Source organism: Brachypodium distachyon, chromosome 5 (genome assembly GCF_000005505.3).
Source record: "Brachypodium distachyon strain Bd21 chromosome 5, Brachypodium_distachyon_v3.0, whole genome shotgun sequence".
Lineage (NCBI taxonomy): Eukaryota > Viridiplantae > Streptophyta > Magnoliopsida > Poales > Poaceae > Brachypodium > Brachypodium distachyon.
The window spans coordinates 11373666-11394225 of record NC_016135.3 but is presented as its reverse complement, the minus strand read 5'-3'; positions in this window follow the sequence as shown (position 1 = coordinate 11394225).

The following is a 20560-nucleotide window of genomic DNA, read 5'->3' as shown; positions in this document are numbered from 1 at the left end:
CCATGCCTGTATTGGTTTGTTGGGTCAAAAGAAAATCCAAGTTACTAATTACCATGAAGACCATTTTCATCTCTAGAAGTCTGGCCGTACTGCGCGCAATCACGTGTAGCTCTGGAGAGGACTTGAAGTAGTACAACCCGCCCCACTCAATGTTAACATGCTGCACTCAGCTCACAGTATTTCTTTCGTAGGGGGGTGCGTGTTCGATTCCAAGTGGCAGGGGTGACATCACCCGCTTAAAGAATTTGCGTTAACAGCGGACTGAAAGCCTATTAGATGCACATATGACATCTTTTTCCACGCCGATTAGATTGTTAAGTTCAATCATTTTAACTAAAATACACATCTTCCTTTAGCTGTAGTAGTTTCAACTTCCACCCCAATAAATAAGACAATTATCAGGGCGCAGATTTTTAAGCCCGTGAAGCTCGCAGAACATTGGCGTCAACTGATAAAACAAACGATGCAAGAATTGGTCTTCTCAGCTGGAAGAGATGCACTAAACTTTTACAAATTTGCTTCCAGGATTTATATGATTTATGTTCTAAATGGAGTTCAGAAGTTCATCTCGGGGAGTAATTAACTACCTGCTCATGTTTGAAATGAGTCAGCATGACCTTGATAACAGACAATTACTCCATCCGATCCATAATAAGTGTCTGATACTTAGTACAACTTCGTACTATGTTAGTACAAAATCTGAGCCACTTATTATGAATCGGAAGGAGTAGTTGCCTGCTTCGCCATCAAGTTGTAACCAAGAACGTGTAAGGTCCCTTTTCGAAAAGAAAAAAAACAATGTGCAAGAGGTTGTACTGAACATTTTGGGGTTTAGACTACCGATCTAATTGTTCATTCGCTTTTTTTTCTTACTAACAACCTGATTCAGTTCCAGCCAAACTGTATAGCTATGTGTCTCAGATCTGATTGACTGACCCCATGACCTCACACGTGCGCCACAACCTAGACATATGTCGAACTTAACCACAAAACCTTGCCACTGTTGCAGACCAAAGTCACTGACGAGACTAAAGTTGCCACCGCGACACGTGGCGTGATCATAGCCATGCTCTTTCGATCGGATGAACAACAGAGCGTTCGCTCCAATAGATGAAATGGAAAATGTTTGCCTAATAAATTCCACCACTGCAGAGTTCTGGCCCACCTAAACCCTAAACCCTAAAGACTGAGGTTATGTTAGGAATGGTGTGTAGCAAAGGCGTGCGTGGAGTGACGTTTTTTAGCTACCAATCCAGCATCTGGTTCCAACGTGCATTCTTATGTCTTACACCCATGGCAACCTCTTGGATAGCCGGGTAGATCCGCCAGTTCTGTAGAGAACGTCATGCTAGCTTCTTGTAGGAAATTTTTAACTAGTATACATGTAATCCCTTCGTATGTTTCTGCAGATATATATAGCCTCGTGAAATATACTCCCATGTCTATGAAATGGCATTGCATTTGTATATTCAAAATCACAGGCAAAATCCTAGCCATCGTCGTCCCGAGCTCCATCTTGCCATCGCCAAATGACTCTGATGGGCAAAGCCCTCCACAACTCCCGATCGTCACTTTCCCTAAAAACAATTAGTAGGTTTTGCCCAGTTCAGGCTTTTTTGGGGCTTTGGGAAAAAAACTGGAGCTCAAGCCCGACCTTAGGTGTTGGTCTTCGGGTCGGGCTAGGCCGCCCATGCTCAGGTCTTGGTGCGGCAACGCTGGAGGAGGCGGTGTGCGTTCGAGCGGGGGCAACGGATCACCGCCGTAGGGAAGCTGGGGAAGACCTCGGGCCATTGTTGAGCTCCTCCGTTCTCAGTGTGGGGCATGCTAAGTTGTGGCTGAACCACTACTTGTCTAGTGCATGGTGTTCAGATTTGTTGATGGTGACACCAAGACGTACAACCGAGACAACACTTTGGCATGTGGCGAAACGTCGATCATTGCCCCTCAGATGGCTGATCCACGGTGGCGGCAGAGTGTCGTGGATTCGGAGAAGGTGGCTCGACGAGGGTGAGCATGTTGTCTCTGCCATGGGGTTGGGTCCCTAGCCACATGTCAGTGTTGTGCATGGATGCCATAGAGGCGGCTCGTGGATGGAGGCAGCTGTGCACGCTCGTCTAGCTTCCAGCTAGCTGTGCGGGCGACAAAGAAGTTGGCAGGGCTTATGCTGGTGTGGAGGCAGAGGTCGGGGTTTGTTCCTCTTTTTCAAAAAAGGTTGTTTTCTTGTGACATGTTGCTAGTCCGTACTTAGGCGGCGGGGCACGAACTATGATGCTCCATGTGGGGGAGGCAAACTCCGATGATTTCGGAAGTGGCGGCCGGCAATGCCGGATCTAGAACTTTACTTGTGGAGGTGCCACTTTATGCACGCACAATATAGTTGTTTTTGTTGTGTAGTATCCAGGTTACAAAACTTAAGTTTAAAGGTTTAAATTTTGTCAAAATTAAAACTAGTACTTTTTAATACAAAATAGTTACTGAAATGACTGAAACTTTTGGAAATTTGGCCAACATATTGAATTTTATCTAAAATTTAAGATAGAAATACTTCGGTACCAATCAAAATCACTAAATTTTTAGATAAATTTTAAGTCATATGGTTGCCCACTAGTTGAGCTTCCAAGGTGACTCCATGAGTTAGATGTCAAAGATTTCTAGGATTTGTGGTGCACTTGCTTTTCTTAGGAGAGATATGAAGCAAGAGAAACCGAAAGAATCGGTCTTTTCGAAAATAAGAGCAGTGCCTAGTAATTAAGTTTAAAGTTAGGAATGATGAATGTGTCTTGAGAAGTTGGTCTAACTTTAGTATTTTGATCCTCTGTGATTAGTACAACTAACTACATTAAGTGTAACTGGTATATAATTAAAGTAAAATTACATTTTTCAGGTTGGGGGGGGGGGGTGTTGGGGGAGCGATGCGTATCCCTAGATCGCTAATCTAATCAATATAACTTTTGGAGAGAAGATGGTCTAACCTCCTTTCTTGTATACAGGGCCTACGTGTATCCCTAGATCGCTAAGTGGATCAATATAACTTAAATTTTCTCTATCATAAAAATTATACCATTAGAAAATAGAACATTTGAAATTTGTAATGATATATTTTTTGTAATATAAAACTCATGAAGATTGGTTAGGTCGTAGACAAAGGGATACACATAGTCCTTGTATACTGGAAAAGAGGAAAGAGGTCATCCCTCTGTTCCACAAAACATTTCATATAATTTTTCTCGTTTGTTTCATAATATATCATTTTTTCATTTGGATTCCGCACCCAACCAATAACTGCTCACACTCATTTACTCTTAATCCAATATGAATGGTCAGACACTAGAAGCGAGAGCTATCTTGTTTCAAATGCACAAATATATACTATATATGAGGTGTTTTGTGGAAACGAGCTCCCAGTGGTTGCTCTAAAAATAATGATCCAATTTCCTACGTGTCTCTTGGTTTTCTGAGAGGTTAGAAAAATTAATTTACACCGCAAACAATGATTCACTAACTGCCCGGATCATGCATGTTGCGGTTGTAGTGTACTAGTGTGCTTGCTTCTCCTTAACAGTTGAACTCAGATGCAGTGCCTATCTGAGGCAGGAAGTTCATGCTTTAATATTTTAGCCATTCGTAAATTTTTCACGTTGACTTTCAGAAGAATCTATTTGCGGATACACCATGCATGATTGTGTTTCGAATTATTTATGTACCCAATTCATTGATTCTTGTGCTTTGGTGGCATTTTCAGCATCCTATGGCGGTAATTTCAGGATTTCAGCTTAGCTATTTAGCTATAATTTCGTTTTCAAGATCTCAAAATGAGATGTCCTTAGGGCACTTCCAATACATCATATCTTATACATTAAATACACATTTAAATACAACTCTTTCAATGTTTTTTTAATCTTAGTGTTGTAATCTAAACGTGCTATCATTTATTATGTTTTGTGAGAGAGCAATTATGAATTTTTTTGGGTTTAACGTTAAGAGTTGTACTATCTAGATTAAGATACCATATCTCTCTTTCTTTCTCTTTCTTCATTAAATAGGGTGCCATGCAGATTTTTGCTTAGGTGGCATGATTAAGATATGGTACACATTAAAGCATTAGGAGTGCCCTTATGATCTATTGTCCATTTGATTTTAAGAGTCGCACAAGTACATAACATGGCAAAAGTTTTTATTTTCTGAGACAAGCAAAAGCTATATCTATGGAGAAAGAAAAGGAAGGATATTTTCATGAATGAATAGGCCTTATTACACATGAAAAATTCTAAATACGACCTGATTATCATCAGAATGTGCAGGCGTAGTGATTGCAGAAGGACCTGATTATTCTGCTGATTATAATTAATCTGAATTCGTTTCGTCGAACGGATTGTACGGACAGATGATCTAAGATTGTGAATCTTAGTACTTTTTTTATTTAGCTTATCTTAGGAACTAATGGTGCTCCCGAAGTTGACTTGAACCTATAATTTCAGGCTCTGACCTTGAAACCATTGACCTGATCTTCAGAAGAAAAAAACACTTAATCATTGGTGTTATTTTAATCATAGCGTCACTATGCAGAAGAAAATCCATTCGTACGTTTTTATGCCCAGTTCTTAAAACTCAAGATCTAGTAGAATTATTGGGGGTTTCAAATTCCCATGGGAAATTGTTTATACGACATAATCGAGGACATGGGAGAAATACTACTTGAATCTTCCATGAGGTGATCCATATTATACCGCTGTAGTGTTGCTATCAGAAGTGCATACATCGACAAATTGGATAGTACTCCCTCCGATAATATTTAGGTTTCTTTGGATTGTATGAATTAGAAATTAGAAAATGAAAAAGAGAAAGAATGGAATGTCATATACATCGAATTCCTACAGGATTTCAAAACACATGAATTTTGATAGTGGTGATTTTGGATGGGGCACATCAATTGAGCATAGTAATATATAGGAATTAGAAGAGAGAGTAGAGATATGTAAGATGAGTGCATTGGACTTCTCAAAGGAAAACATAATGAGGTTTGAGCTCACGTTAGAATTTCACATAAATAACTCTTTTATGAAAAAATCGTAAGGATTAGAATTATTCAAATTCCTTTGAAAACCCTACAGTCCAAATGGGACATTAAATGTTCTGGTTTTGTCTAATAAAGTTTATAGAAAATACTACCAACATATTCTAAATTAATTGTCATAATATCTTCGCAATATTCTTATATGATATTATACAGGTTGGTATATTCTTCTATAAATATATTTTTGACGAAATATTCGTCTATAAATCTGATCAATTTTTTATATTTATAACAAAGTTAAAACATCTAATATTGAAAGAGCTCGTACGGCTTCGTGTTTCGTGCGACCATATGTCTACGGTCCCTATCAGAAGTACAAGTACATACTGCATCAACAAATTATTAGGTTGTAGTATTGTATTTCGTCCAATCATATGACTATTTTTATTGGTTGGAACTTAAAATTATGCAGGGTGCTTTCCTTCTTGAAGATCAGTTGGTTCATTATAAATAACCCCACACCCACCCTCCAAAATATGATCTCATCAATCATCATCCGGAGACGCGCAATGAACACGGACTCGAGAAACATTCGTATTAAATCTGCAAAAATCGACGCAAGATTCCGCGGGAGGGAAGTTCTGAAATCAGCAAGCCCGGCATGCCAAAGCTGACTTTGCTGAGTTTTCTTGAAGCACATCAGAGACAGGTTAAACAACACAGCCGGTCCAAGCGGAAGCAGGTGCAATGGTCTTGGCTCTTGCTAGCATGGCACATGTAGGTCCCACCTTCTCGATTCAGCTTCTCAGGCAGACGCCCGCAGCTGAAAGGCCCAATGACATTTGGCCCGATCTGGCACTGGGCATGCAGCGTCGAGGTGTCTCACTTGCTGTTCTCATCCGTTTATTTTCTGAAGCGATCCCAGTTCAACTTTCAGGATCCTCTGTTGTTGGAAACGGAGGCCGTGAGTCATGGGATTCTGGCCTTCTGGGGTTGGCACGGGGCACATTCCTGATTGATGCCTATGCCCGAGTATCAGGATGGGCACGTGAGTCTCAACTACCGAAACTTTCTTGTCCCGATGATATATATCCGCAAATAACGTCGGCTTGGTTGTCTCGCTCACGTGTATCATCTGGCCTGCCTATGTTTTTATCAGGTCACGTACATAATTTGGATCTTGAAAGCCACTTTGGCATCATGGCATGCCATGTGCTACTCGTACTTCCTTGCGAGGATTCAGTTAAAAACGAGAAATTGGATGGGTATATGGGGCTGGCATTGATCAACACCTTTTGAGAGCCCTCCTGGACCTGGGTCCTGATTCCGAAAGCGTAGAGAGAAACTAGTAGAGTAGTAGTTCTCTTTCCCCGGCCGGTTGTCAAAAATCAAATCAGCAACTCCGGTCTAAGAAAAAGAGCAATCAACAGCGGCAATATTTTCCTTGGAGAAGTCACGGGAGGTACTAGTACTAGTAGTAGTAATAGAAGTTCACACGTGTGTCTCTGTAGCATGTGAGGTGTTCCTGTCTCGACTTGCTTTGGCCGTGAACATGCACGGGGTTAAGTTTCCCGATTGGAATGCCTTCTTTATTGTGCATTATAAAGGGTTTTGTCAACGCTGCCAAATTGCCATCACTGTTGCACATCCATTGAACTCGGCTGCTCCGTACCTAGAGCTTTGGTACTACTCGTTGGGTTCAATGATACCGAGAATATCCTTCCAATGGATGATAACCTCAGCTCGTGGCGGCGTGAATGCGCGTTTGAGAAGCTCGACCTGTCTGCACCAAACGTTCACCGGGGAGAAAAAATAACAATACCCGTGCATCGTGTGATGCAGAGCTAAATGTTCATCCAAAATTTGCCGAGAAAAAAAGGCCACACCCTTCGGCATCAGTTTCAGAAGCGCTGACTACATGGCAATAAATTTTACTATATTGTTTACGGCAATGATTGGACTCCTATCTTTATTGTATTCCAACTTGTGTATGACAATATAAGATGTTGTTGTTTCCCGTAAGTTATGTCAAAAAGTCACTCATACTCTGTGATAGGTTTTCACCGTGTACTCGTTTTGTCCATAAATAAGTGTAAGTCGAAGTTTTGTTCAAAGTCAAAAAAATTATATTTGACCAATTTTATTGAAAAGAGTAGCAACCCGCATATGACATCAAATTGATATATTATGAAACTACATTTCAAAACGAGTCTAATAATACTAACTGAAATTCTATTGTTAAACTAACGCTTACAGTCCAATTTTTATTGTTTTAATCGATGTGCGGCTCAAACTTGGATTTAAACTTGGGTGACACTAAGAGCTATGCTAGTGCACCAATCACTACTACAAAAGGTACATATGTAACGAGTCATCAGTGACGGGACTTTTGTGCCCGTCACCGATGAGCATCATCAGTGACGGGCCTATCACACCAGTCAATAATGATACAACATCAGTGACGGTCGCGTGCTCGCCAGTCACTGATGACTCCTTATCAGTGACGGGTGTGGTACGCCCGTCACTGATGACCCCTCATCAGTGACGGGCACGCAGAGCCCGTAGACACATATTAGTGGCGGTCTTTTAATTTAGGTCTGCCACTGATGACTCATGGCAACATTTGATGATTGAAATAATCATAACTTATTCATAAAAAAATCAGAAAAATATGATTCTTTTTGCAAAAGTCTTATTTTTTTCTTGCTTAACATGATGTAACAATAATATCATATGTTAGTATTTGAAAAATGAACTATGTAGTACAACCTTGTTATTTTTCACACTTGAAGTTTATGGTTTTACGCCAAATGAACCAAGTCAGTGTCCTTTCTATGTCTTAGTTCATCATAATGTGTCCATTATATGCACAAAGGTGCATCTTTCCATGCCAAACAAAGGTACATCTTTCTTTTCTATGTTTTCTTTTTTTAGAATAGAAAAAATCATATTTGGCTCATCAGTGACGGGTTTTATAGTAAAACCCGCAACTGATGTCTATTTGAGGCCATCCTTCAACTGGGCCAGCCCAACAATTTTTAGGGTTTGGGAGGGAGGTATAAAATACCCCTCCCCACCTCTTCTCTCTACCTCGCTATTTTCTCCCTAAGACCCGCCGACACCCCATCGTCTCTCCCTTGAACTCCCTCGGCTCTCTTCTGCATCCCCAACCCCCGCCCAGTGCCTCCGACCTCGCCCACGCCCGGCCGCCCCAATGCCCCCCCCCCCAGCCCTGCCCGGCCGCCTCCCCGACCCCAGCCCAGTCCGGCCGCCTCCGACCTCGCCCCCGCCCGGGCGCCCCCGACCCCCCCCCCCGGCCCCGCCCGGCCGCCTGGATCTGACCTGGAGGCCACCGGAGCAACAGCGGCGACCATGGAGCCGCGGGCTTGGAGGCCGTGCACCAGCGCCTCCGCGCGAGCCCGCCCCGGCGCCGCCTCCCCTCCCCCCCGCCAGCCGCGCCCGCGGCCATCTTCCGCCGATCCGCCGGATCCGGTTGCTGCCGCCATGGGGACCCGCCGCTGCCATGAAGCCACGGTCGCCGTCCTCGTGCCAACACACTCCACCACTGGTACTTTCATTCTCTCTCGCTCTCTCACTCTCTTCGGGTCTCTCCCTCACTCTCTCTCTCTCACACCATAGTGGCCGACGCGGGGAAGAAGATGGTGGCGCGGCCTGGTGCGTGCGGCGGCGCCAGCTCCACCCAGATCCAACTGCTGCAATCGAAGCGTTGAATCGTGATGTAATTTGTAGTTTTAATTGTCTTCTTTGTTGTGAATCCATGTGACGATATAATTTTGATTGCAAATTGTGTTCTGCTGTGAATAATGCATCTAAGATATAATTTTGATCGCTAATTGTTTCTGCTGTGAATGCATCTGGCGATTTGATTTTGAATTTTCCCTTACTCTTCTAGCTACTATCTCTGTTGATACAGTTATGCGAGCTAATTTGTATGCAATTGGAACAAAATAAGCATGTCTAGTATAATTATATGCTAGCCATGGTCTTTTTTTTAATTCCGGTGAAAACACATCAGCATCGGTCCCATATCATCGCCCGCCGCTGATGATGTTACATCAATGATGACCATCATTACTGGCAGGAAGTTAGTAACGGCGGCCCTGCCCGTTACTGATGCTGTTTTTTGACCGTTACCGATAAGCCTTTCTGTAGTAGTGAATGTCGTCCCCAGCTACATGTCATGCATACATTTATAGATTGTACAAAAAGCGTCCTCCTGGTTGGTATAAAACATATAAAAATATTCATAATTGGCCCATCAAATATATATATATATATATATATATATATATATATATATATATATATATATATATATATAATTTCCCTAAGCGTCTTTAGTCAGGTTTATATGGGTGATTTCTTATCGTCTTCCCAGGCAGTTCCATCCGAAGGGAACACTTCTCTATGGTTACAAGGTTCTCATTTCAACGCCATACACACGGCTTAACAGAGAACTACACGCAGAGGTTTCTCCTATAGGATCCCTAGCATAAGCACCCACCCGTATAAACATGCTAAAAAGACCGAGGGAAAAACTGAACTACTTCATTTCACAATATTAATTAATATTAGGTACGTTAATATTCAGATTATTTAGGCTAATATTAGGTTATACGGTAAATTAAATATTTTAATATTATGATTATCTTTTGCAGGATCTTAAGAGGCTGGTGAGGCCAACGGAACTACGGACGGTTTTCGCAGTGATGTAATAATCCTACTCAGTACTCACTGTATTTATTACTATATTGCTTCAGGAGTAGCTAAGTTTATTTCCCTAAGAGTCTTTAGTCAGGTTTTAGATAAGCTAAATAGTGAACAAAGTAACAAAGATATTGTGTTAGCATCATCTGAAATAATTGCATCACCAAGGAATATTAATTCAGAAAAATGGACTTATCTAAAAGCCTCATTAGAAGAGACAGAAACCTCCAATTAATAAGACAAGATTCAAAGCCGCTAACAATGATGCATAGGATGTCATGCAGCAAGGCTGATGATATCGATAGTTTAGAAGAAGTTATAGACTTAGAAAGAGATCTGGAAAGGTATCAAAAAGATACATTGAGAAAAATAAAACCGCAGCAGGTATACCACATGGGTTTGTTTGAAGGGAGAGGTGGATTATATAGAATATCCAGAAAAGTAGAGTTAAGTGTGTTAACACATCCAGTAGAATTAAGAATTATGAGTAAGAATATTGAAAATGAACTCAAATATTGTGGGTACAAATATATCCATCAATGTATGTATATCATAGGAGTTAAAGGAATGACAAGAAAGAAATTAGGAGCAAAGGTGTTAATAACATTATTAGACAAAAGATGGGGATCAGTAGATAAAGCTTCATTAGGCTTTATGGAAGGAGATATGAATGAAAACAGATTAATAACCTATATAGCTCCAGACTTAATGATGCCTGTGAAGGAATTTATTGATAAGATGAGTTTTGGGTTCCAAACTAAAGGTTATGAAGAATTTAAAGGTACAAATCTATTAGTAAGTATAGAGTTTATAGGAAGACTAACTAATAAAAGCAGCTCTAAATATAGAGTAAATGTAGATGATGTAATTGAAAGCATGCAATCAAAAGGTATAAAATTCATGAGTCCTCTTAAAATCAGTTCTGAAGAAAGAGCTGGAGAAGAGTGGAAAATAAGCGAGCTAATTGAAAAGAAGGAATTAAAGGAACCTAATAACTACATAAGTTACCAAAACTACGAAGGAACCAGCAGCATTAGATTCACAAATTATAAATCTGCAACCATAGATGATACTGAATCTTTTGCTTCTGAATCAGAGTTTAATGAAAATAAAAATAGTGGCGTGACTGAATACATGGAAAAGGCAGATTTAGACGATGAAATAATTCATTACGAAGGAAAATTAAAACATATAGAATGGGAATATAATAATTCTATGACAAAAGATTGGCCTAAGATAAGAGAAAATAAATTGTTTTTCATTAGAGAGATTGCAAGACTTAAAAGATTAAAAAATGAGAAAAAGCCTGCCATTGGTAGTTCAATCAAACTAAATAAGAACATAACGATAGAAGAAAATAAGGTTGGTAGTAGTAAAGCAAATAATACAGACCAGAGTCATAAAAATAAAGATGTAGGTGAAGAGGAGCAATGGGACATAAATAATAAAATACTAACTGAAAGTTATGAAGAAGAAGAAGAATTAATAAATGATATGCTTAAAAGAAGATGAAGTTTTTGATGGATCTGAAGAAAATAGTAACTTTACAAACTCTCTAGATAATGTAGGAATACACAATTTAGAAAATGCAATGGAAGTTATGGAAGTAGAAATGAATAACAAAAGAAAAAGGACATACGGTGATACTTCAATAAAAAGAGAAGGAGAGAGAGAAAGACCAAGAAGGGCAGCCGAAACATGGCCTCCAGAAAAAGATGATTTCCAACCAACATACATCCCTGAACAATATAGATATATGGGGACTAAAAGAAGAGATTTTGAAAAACCAGTACAATTTCAAAATTATAAGAATGAGGGTGCAATATTAAATCTAGCAGCCCATGACTCAATAGACTGGCCTAATATAATTAGCATATGTAAAGGTTTAATAGTTCAAAAATATATACAAAATCAGCATAGCATAGGAAATAAGGTGGAAGATATGATAACCAATCTTGAAACCTTTTTAGGAGAATCTGTAAAAGTTTTATGGGAACAATGGGTAGAAACATTTCCTAGTCAATATGAAGAATTAAAAGCAGCTGGAAGTAATCACCATAACTTCGCTAATATTATATCACTTATAGTCATAGCAGAAGATCCAGATTTAGGAGATACCACATTGCAGAATGAGAGGTTGTGAGAAATAGAAAAATTAACGTTAACAAGTTGGAAAGGTATAAAAAAAATTCTCTCAGCATTATTTATATAATGCTACCACCGCTAAACAAGGGTTTAATAAAGGGCTAGTAGAAAGATATTTTAACAAATTACCTGACCCTTTAGGATCTATAATATTCGAGAAATATAAGAAACAAATAGAGGGTTCGGTTTCAAATATATCTCAGGCCATTAATTTTGTTTTTAAGCAACTAAGAAAGGTATGCATGGATATACAAGCCCAAAGATCTATGAAAAAAGCAGACTACAATTTTTGCAATAATATTGTTCAAATACCATTAACATACGGAGAAAATAGGCATAAAAATAAAAAATATTACAAACCCCAGAGGAGAGCTAATAGGAACTTTAGGACAAAGAAAAGATATTTTCTAAGAAGATCTGATAATAGAGCTCCTTATCTACATAAGAGAAATGTAAGAAGATTTGATCCTAGAAAAACTTATGATAAAACATGTAGGTGTTTTATATGTAATTCACCAGATCATCTAAGTAAAACTTGTCCTAATAAAGATCAGAAAAGGTACTCTAGTAAATATGAAGAGCAAGAAAGAGTGTTAATTATAGATATTGTTAATGAAAATATCCTAGTATGCGATGAAGAAATAAAAGATGATGAGTCGATATACTCTATCATAGAAACAGATGAAGTAGAAAATGATACTTTAGGAGAAGAATCAAGTGAAGATGAAATACACCTAATAGATGATTTAGCCGGTTTAAAAATTGAAATGATTGGATTAGAGGTAAAGGAGATTATAATATAAAATGTGCGTTTTGTATATACTACCCAAGCCAAGAAAATAGGTATACATGTAGTTTATGCTTAAGACAAGCTTGTGCCTCTTGTTTAAAGGCTAGAAATCAAGCCTGGAGACAAGAAATAGATTGTGAACCAGAAGAACGAATCCTATTTAGTAGAGTTAGAAATTTAGAGAATAGAATAAATAAACTAGAAGCAGATCTAGAAGAAGTAAAATATAATTTAGAAAATAATAGTAGTGGTAATCAATATCAAGAGGATAATATGGACAAAAATACTGAATTAAAGGATCAAATGGTGACAGTAAAAGAAAGGAGAGGAGATAGGCTTATCCAACTAAAGGACGCCATAACTAGTTTTGGAAACAAATATGTAGTACATTTACCATTTAAGGAGGTTCTGGGAATAAGAATCCTAGTCAAAATAGTATTAAAACCAAATATTTCCTATAAAATATTAGCACTATTAGACACAGGGTGCACAAAGAACATTATTCATGACAAGTATTTTGCGAGATGCCCTGAAATAGTTAAAAGTATAGACAACGATAAAGCTGAAGTCTCCACAGACATGTCAGGAATACAAAAGATTCACAATCAATTGGCCTATAATGTTGAATCTTACATAAATGGAACAAAATATATTATACATGAAATTACAATTAGATATTTGTCAGTAATAAAGGATGATATGATACTGGGTTTAAGATTTTTACAACAATCCTTACGAACCACTATTATACATGAAGAAGGAGTTACATTCATCCCATATCAAGATAACGTTCCATACATATCTGAGATTATAAGACAGAGAAAATCCATACAAAATGCAGAAATATCTAATATAGATGAAGAATATAGAGCCGATGAAGACTCTCTTGAAATCTGCAAAGAAGAAGAGCTTAGTAATGCCATAGAAGAATACCATATAGAAAATATATGTACCGAATGTATAGGTTTACAATCATTCTCACCAAATTGGTATAGAGATATAAAAACCAAGAAAGATATAGACAAAATAGTGCAAAAATTAGAAGACATACAAATCATTGGAGAAATACCAATGAAACATTGGGATAAGAACTCCATAGTCTGCAAGATAAATATTATCAACCCTAATAACATAATCAAGTCAGGACCAATAGAAGCTACTCCCAAGGATATAGAAGAATTCAAAATGCATATTGAAGAGTTATTGAAATTAAAAGCCATCAGGGAAAGCAGAAGCCCTCATAGGTCAACTGCCTTTATAGTTAGGAATCACGCTGAGGAAGTCAGGGGAAAATCTAGAATGGTTATTAATTATAAGAGACTTAATGATAATAGAATAGACGATGCATTCAATATACCCAATAAGCAAGAATGGATTAATAGAATAAAAGGAAGCAAATATTTTTCTAAGTTTGATCTAAAGGCCGGGTTTTGGCAAGTAAAAATGGCTGAGGAATCTATTCCTTGGACAGCATTTACATGCCCTCAAGGTCATTATGAATGGCTGGTAATGCCCTTAGGATTAAAAAATGCGCCTGCATTATTTCAAAGGAATATGCAAAATATATTTAATGAGAATCAAGCATTTATATTAGTATATGTACATGATTTATTGGTTTTCTCAAAATCATACAAGGAGCATATTGCTCACCTTGAAGTCTTCTTTAGAAAAGTAGAACAAAACGGCCTAATCTTATCTAAAAAGAAAATGGAGATTTGTAAAGAGAAAATAAATTTTCTCGGGCACGAGATAGGAGAAGGAAAAATACATCTGCAAGAGCATATTGCTAAGAAAATTTTATAATTTCCTGATTCTATGAATGACAAAAAGGTCCTACAACAATTCTTAGGACTGTAAATTATGCGAGAAATTATATAGATAATCTAGCAAAACTAGCTAGACCTTTATATGCTAAATTAAGAAAGAATGGGCAAAGGTATTTTAATTCTGAAGACATAAAGTTAGTCAAGGCCATAAAAGAAAAGGTCAAAAATTTGAAACCTTTAGAATTGCCATTAGAAGATTATTACTTTATAATCGAAACCGTTGCATCTAAAGTAGGTTGGGGTCCAAAGGCAGAAGAAAAGATATGTAGGTATGCCTCAGGAAGTTATAAATTAAAAACAGTAAATAATATTGATAGAGAAATCCTCGCGGTAGTCCATGCAATAAACGCGTTTAGGCTATACTTGGGATTTAAAGAATTTACAGTACGCACTGATTGTGAAGCAATATGTAGATACTATAATCAAATCAATAGTAAGAAAAGTTCTACTAGAAGATGGGTTTTATTTGAAGATATCATAATTGGAAATGGATATAAAGTTGTTTTTGAGCATATTAAGGGAAAACATAATTGTTTACCTGACATATTCTCCCGTTCATCAATCTTGCAGGAATGAAGCGTGGATTGCTTCCCAACGGGGTGGAAGTATTTACCTTTGGAAATGAAAACACACTGAAAATATTTCCCCCGAATACATTTAAATTCAAACCTAAGGGACATATTGCCCTCGATGAAATTCAAGAATGCATACTTGACAATTTCTAGTTCCAATATAATAATAAAAGAGAGGAAAAAGGCTATATGCTATCAATTCTGAATAGTCTAGCCGAATATTTCAATATGATGAACAAGAAGTTACCAATATCAGCAAATATTGCAGTGCAAGAATATAAGCCATTATATGTACTATTTGATGGAATCAAACCTGGGATATATATGACCTTTGAAGAAATAATAAAAGAAAAGCTAGACGCAAGGAAAAGGAAAGAGGACATAACATGGAAGAAATATGTTGATGTCAATGAAGCCTTGAGTAGAGCAAGAAGTATGATAGGTGAAAATTATTACATAAAACCGAAAGCCAAAGAATATATCCAGAAGATCAAAGGTGAAGAAATTTCTTCTTCATCGAATACAAAGAATGTAAAAGAAGAAACATTAATATTAAAGAAGGTAAAAGAAGAAGAATCTCCTAAATATCAAACATACAAAGACTGCCTAATAAAAGGAGTGGATCCTTTAGATTCTGAATATATAGATCTGAAGATAAACGAAGTATTAGAAGATACCTCAAAAATATGGAAAGAAGAGTTAAAAGAAGAAATTTTAAAAGAATTACGACTTGAATTCATGCAAAAATTTGAAGAAATGAAGAAATAATATGATTTAAAAATTGAACTAAATCTTTCAAAATTTGATTTTAATCTTTCAGAAGATGATCACATGGATATTGCAGGCCATGGGTAGAAACCAGAATTTTAATTGATATTACTATCAATTATTCGGGCGGGGAGGACATATACCCCACACCTCCGAACATATACACCTATACCCGAATAGGACACTATAATTAAAGCGCAAGACTACTCCGAAGATGAAGGAAGCACGTTCGTATGCAACCAAAGAGTGAAGTGGCAGCCAAAAGACCCCTTATCACCATGCATGCATGCATCCAAAGGCTATAAAAGAAGTCTAGGACTTATAAAGGAGGTGCATCATGGACTTGGAAAAAGGTAAGGTAAATAATGCATGGGAACACTATTTGAGCCAGCCATGGTGCCTATATAAGGAGGCTCTTTGCAGCATTGAAGGACACACAACCATCGAGCACAACACAAGCCTTCAGAGCAGCAAGTAGTTTAGGGCAGCTAGCCAGAAAACTATCTGCTCTCTAGTAGTATCAGTACCACTTCCCACTGTAATAAAGCCCGTGTAATCAAGGCATTTGTAACATAAGACTGGGAAGGTAGTAAGGTAATTTCTTTATCTTTGTGTGAACCCTTTGGGGGTTCCCGAAAGGAAAAACCGTATGTAAGCTATATTGTGAAATGAAGTAGTTTAGTTTTTCCCTCGGTCTTTTTAGCATGTTTATACGGGTGGGTGCTTATGCTAGGGATCCTATAGGAGAAACTTCTGCGTGTAGTTCTCTGTTAAACCGTGTGTATAGCGTTGAAATGAGAACCTTGTAACGGTAGAGAAGTGTTCCCTTCGGGTGGAACTGCCTGGGAAGACGATAAGAAATCACCCATATAAACCTGACTAAAGACGCTTAGGGAAATAAACTTAGGTACTCCTGAAGCAATATAGTAATAAATACGGTGAGTACTGAGTAGGATTATTACATCACTGCGAAAACCGTCGGTAGTTCCGTTGGCCTTAAGAGGCTGGTGAGGCCAACGGAACTACCGACGGTTTTCGCAGTGATGTTTGTGTGTGTGTCATATATATATATATATATATAGAGAGAGAGAGAGACACACACACACACATCAAGTCGGAAATAATGAGATTTGCATCATAGAAGTGCAGTTGTCATACGCCAAACGTATAACTTGGGACATGATCTCCCTCCCGTGTCCAGCTAATTAAAACTTTACAAATCTCCCAAAACTAGGATAATCAGAATGCACATATGCTGCTGCTGACAGTTGACCCTGAAACGTTTTACTAATCATTTTCTTCAGAAAATCATTGGCGTTATTTATTTCAGAGTGTCATGGAAAAAAAATATCATCTTCATCCTCTTCTTTCTTAAACGGAAACACATCGAGTTTTGATGAAATAATTGAGGTTTCATATTTGGATGGGAAATTTCCAACAATATAATAATTGAGAACGGTGAGAAAGAAAATATCTTCAGTGACCTGGTCCAAATTATAATTAGGCTACTATGATGTTCTTAACATACGTGTGTCATATCAAGTACTCCCTCCGATCACAAAATCTTGTTGTGGTTTCAGTTCAAACAAAGTCCAGAGCACTAATTTCATGGTGCATAATGTGCAATTCTCTACTTTCTTCCGAACTAGCACACCATCGATCCCGCACGATTGGGGGTTATAGACGTGTATAACCGTCTTCAATTTAATTCATTTTATCATCTGATCTTTAGGCATGGGCGGAGGATCTAGTCTAGTGTGGGAGCCGTGGGGGGCATGGCTCCAGCAAACCAATTCATGTATATGTGGAGTAGTATATGTTTTATCCGTAAAACATCTCAACAAACAACACACTATCTTTATGATTTTATCAGTAATTCCTTCTGATCGCTGTAATTTTTAGGCGTGAATTTCATAAGACTTCCTTTCCCAAGCTAACATCGTTGGTACGGATGCCACTAATTTTAAGCCAAAAGTAATTATGAAATTTGAGAATTGAACTAGAAGCAGACAATTCACGGGATCCCGCTTGCATTCTGATCATTGGTTAATGATGACACCAGAAGACATGATAGGTTCCTAATTCTGTTAAGATCTTCTTGAGATTCCTATTAAGTTCGTTGCACAAAAAGAGAACACTTTGTCTATCAAGGCTTTCATGGATCCTCGCATGTGTAAAACTAGATTATGCCCCGCGCGTTGCAACGGAACCGTGTTAAAGAAATACATAAATAAACGCTTAAATCAATAAAATAAATGTAAATATCTACTAAGTGTTATTGTTTCACATTAGAAAACAATAAGACCTAAGAATTATGTGAGAAAATGATGTATAGAAAGAGAATTTTTCTTCCAAAAAATGAAACATGATTGAATTGATGTAGTGATGTTGGTTGAATTGATAGATTAATGAAAAATATAAACCAATACATAAAAAAGGGACATGATTAAATTGGTGAGGTGGCATGGTTTTAAATGATAAATTAATGAAAAAAATGTAAATGAATACATGAAAAAAGACATGCATGACTTAATGAGATGACATGCATGATTTGCATGGCAATATGGTGAGTGGGTTTGATGAGGTGGCATGCTTGCATGTTGAGAGAAATCATGTAGTGGGTTGCTCCTACTTAGTATAAACCAATACATAACAAATGAGCATGATTAAATTGGTGAGGTGACATGGTTTTAATTGATAAATTAATGAAAAAAATGTAAATGAATACATGAAAAAAGACATGCATGACTTAATGAGATGACATGCATGATTTGCATGGCAATATGGTGAGTGGGCTTGACGAGGTGGCATGCTTGCATGTTGAGAGAAATCATGTAGTGGGTTGCTCCTACTTAGATTTAGAAGATGAATAGGTTTGAAGTTTCCTAACACATATGAAATGTTTTGAAAGAGTAAACTGCATTTTCGTGGTTTATTTCCTTGTGTGGTACCCTTAGTGTACCCAAAGTCCTAAAACATTATTTAATATATTTACTAGTTTTCTTTTGCTTTCATGTTACACTAAGAAAAAGTTGGTCCACAAAATTTGTGACGTGATAATTTTTGCTTTTATGGTATTTTCTAGCATAACTATGTTTTATTTTTCTGGTTAACCCAAAAAAATTTGTATATAACAGATGCATGCCATTCTAACATTTTTTAAGTTCATCCAAGATACATAAAGAAAATATTTTGTTAACTAGTTTATTTGGTAACTTATTATATGTGATAGTGTGTTATTCTATATATAGTATTATCGAAAGACACTGCAAAATAGCCAAAGGAGAGAGTAACACAAGAGAAAAGGCGGTTTAGCATTATCTCAAGATTTGCAAATGAATGACACGTATTCTCTAAGACAATCTACTTTTTTATCTTCCAAGTCTAAGATTATGACCTTCCATGAGCAGTTAACTCACCAAAACTAATCCAAACCCTTCAAATTGTATCATTGGTGCATATGTGTGCATCAAACTCTTCCAAAATCTAATACTATTACTAAACTGATATGGACATTTTGTCCTTTTTACCGAAGGGGTATCGTGAAGGCACAGAAGAGAGAGGAAGGCATAGAGCAGTCGCGAGGAAGAGAGAGGTTAAATTTTAAATTGACCGTTGTGTCCTTTTCACCGAAGAGTTATCGTGCAATCTGAGCCGTCCTTGTGTTTGAGTTCGGAGAAGGGGGTGCATCCAAGTAGAACTGTCTTTCCAGAAAAGCATAGAAGTTCCCCTCTCTTTGTTTTTTGGAAACACGCTCTCCTCTGTCTTGTTCATCCACTTTCCTCGACAGGTATTGTGAATATGGACCTTTCCTACTGTTTTTCCGTAAAAAAAAGATATTGTGAATATGAACCCATATATAATAGGTATAGCTTATTAGCCCATATTCGTTAACTTATATTATATTCGCTCGAGAATTTTTAATCAGTAATTCAGGAGTAATAATTGTATACATATCTTTCTGCACGCATGTGAGGTGCTGTTCTCTGGAAGTGCATGAATTATTCTTTTTCAAGTGAAAGTGGTTTTTTTATATTGTGAATTATGAAGGACTTGTCAAATCTGCCACCATAACTGATGCACATCCGTTGAAACCAGCTTCGCAGTATCTGTCCTGTTGGTTCACTAATCCCATCACAGTCCATCACCTCTATGAATGTCAACCTATATAGTATATCATAGTATTGATAAATAAGATACATTGTAGTTACTAACTAGATTGGTTACAAATAATATATTGTATGGTATTATTTATAATAAATGCATGAAATCAAATGAAACCATTTCTGCATGATAGCGACGAGCATCGTTGGATTAGGCAGGGTAGCTGCCGTACACAGCCAAAGTGCAACCATATATATAGCATTCCTTCCTTAACATGCACAATATAATATGCATTCATGTAGGTATACCTTGTATGTGGAAAATATACATTATCTCCATGCAAGGACAATCCTATACTTTTCGTCAGGAGTGACCTTTTTTTGTTTGCAAACAATTTGCGTCATTTAAATTAATTTAGAGTTTAACTTACAAACTGACAGGACGAGTGTGGCATCTGCACAATGAGCTCACCATGATAAGGCCCCGACGCCGGTGGCTGCATCCCAACGCTTCTTGCAGGGCTACGTGGACTCCATGGTAGCAATCAAGCAAGACCTGAAGGGTGATGCAAGAAGGTCATTTCCTATAATTGATAAGGCTCAGCTTGACATTG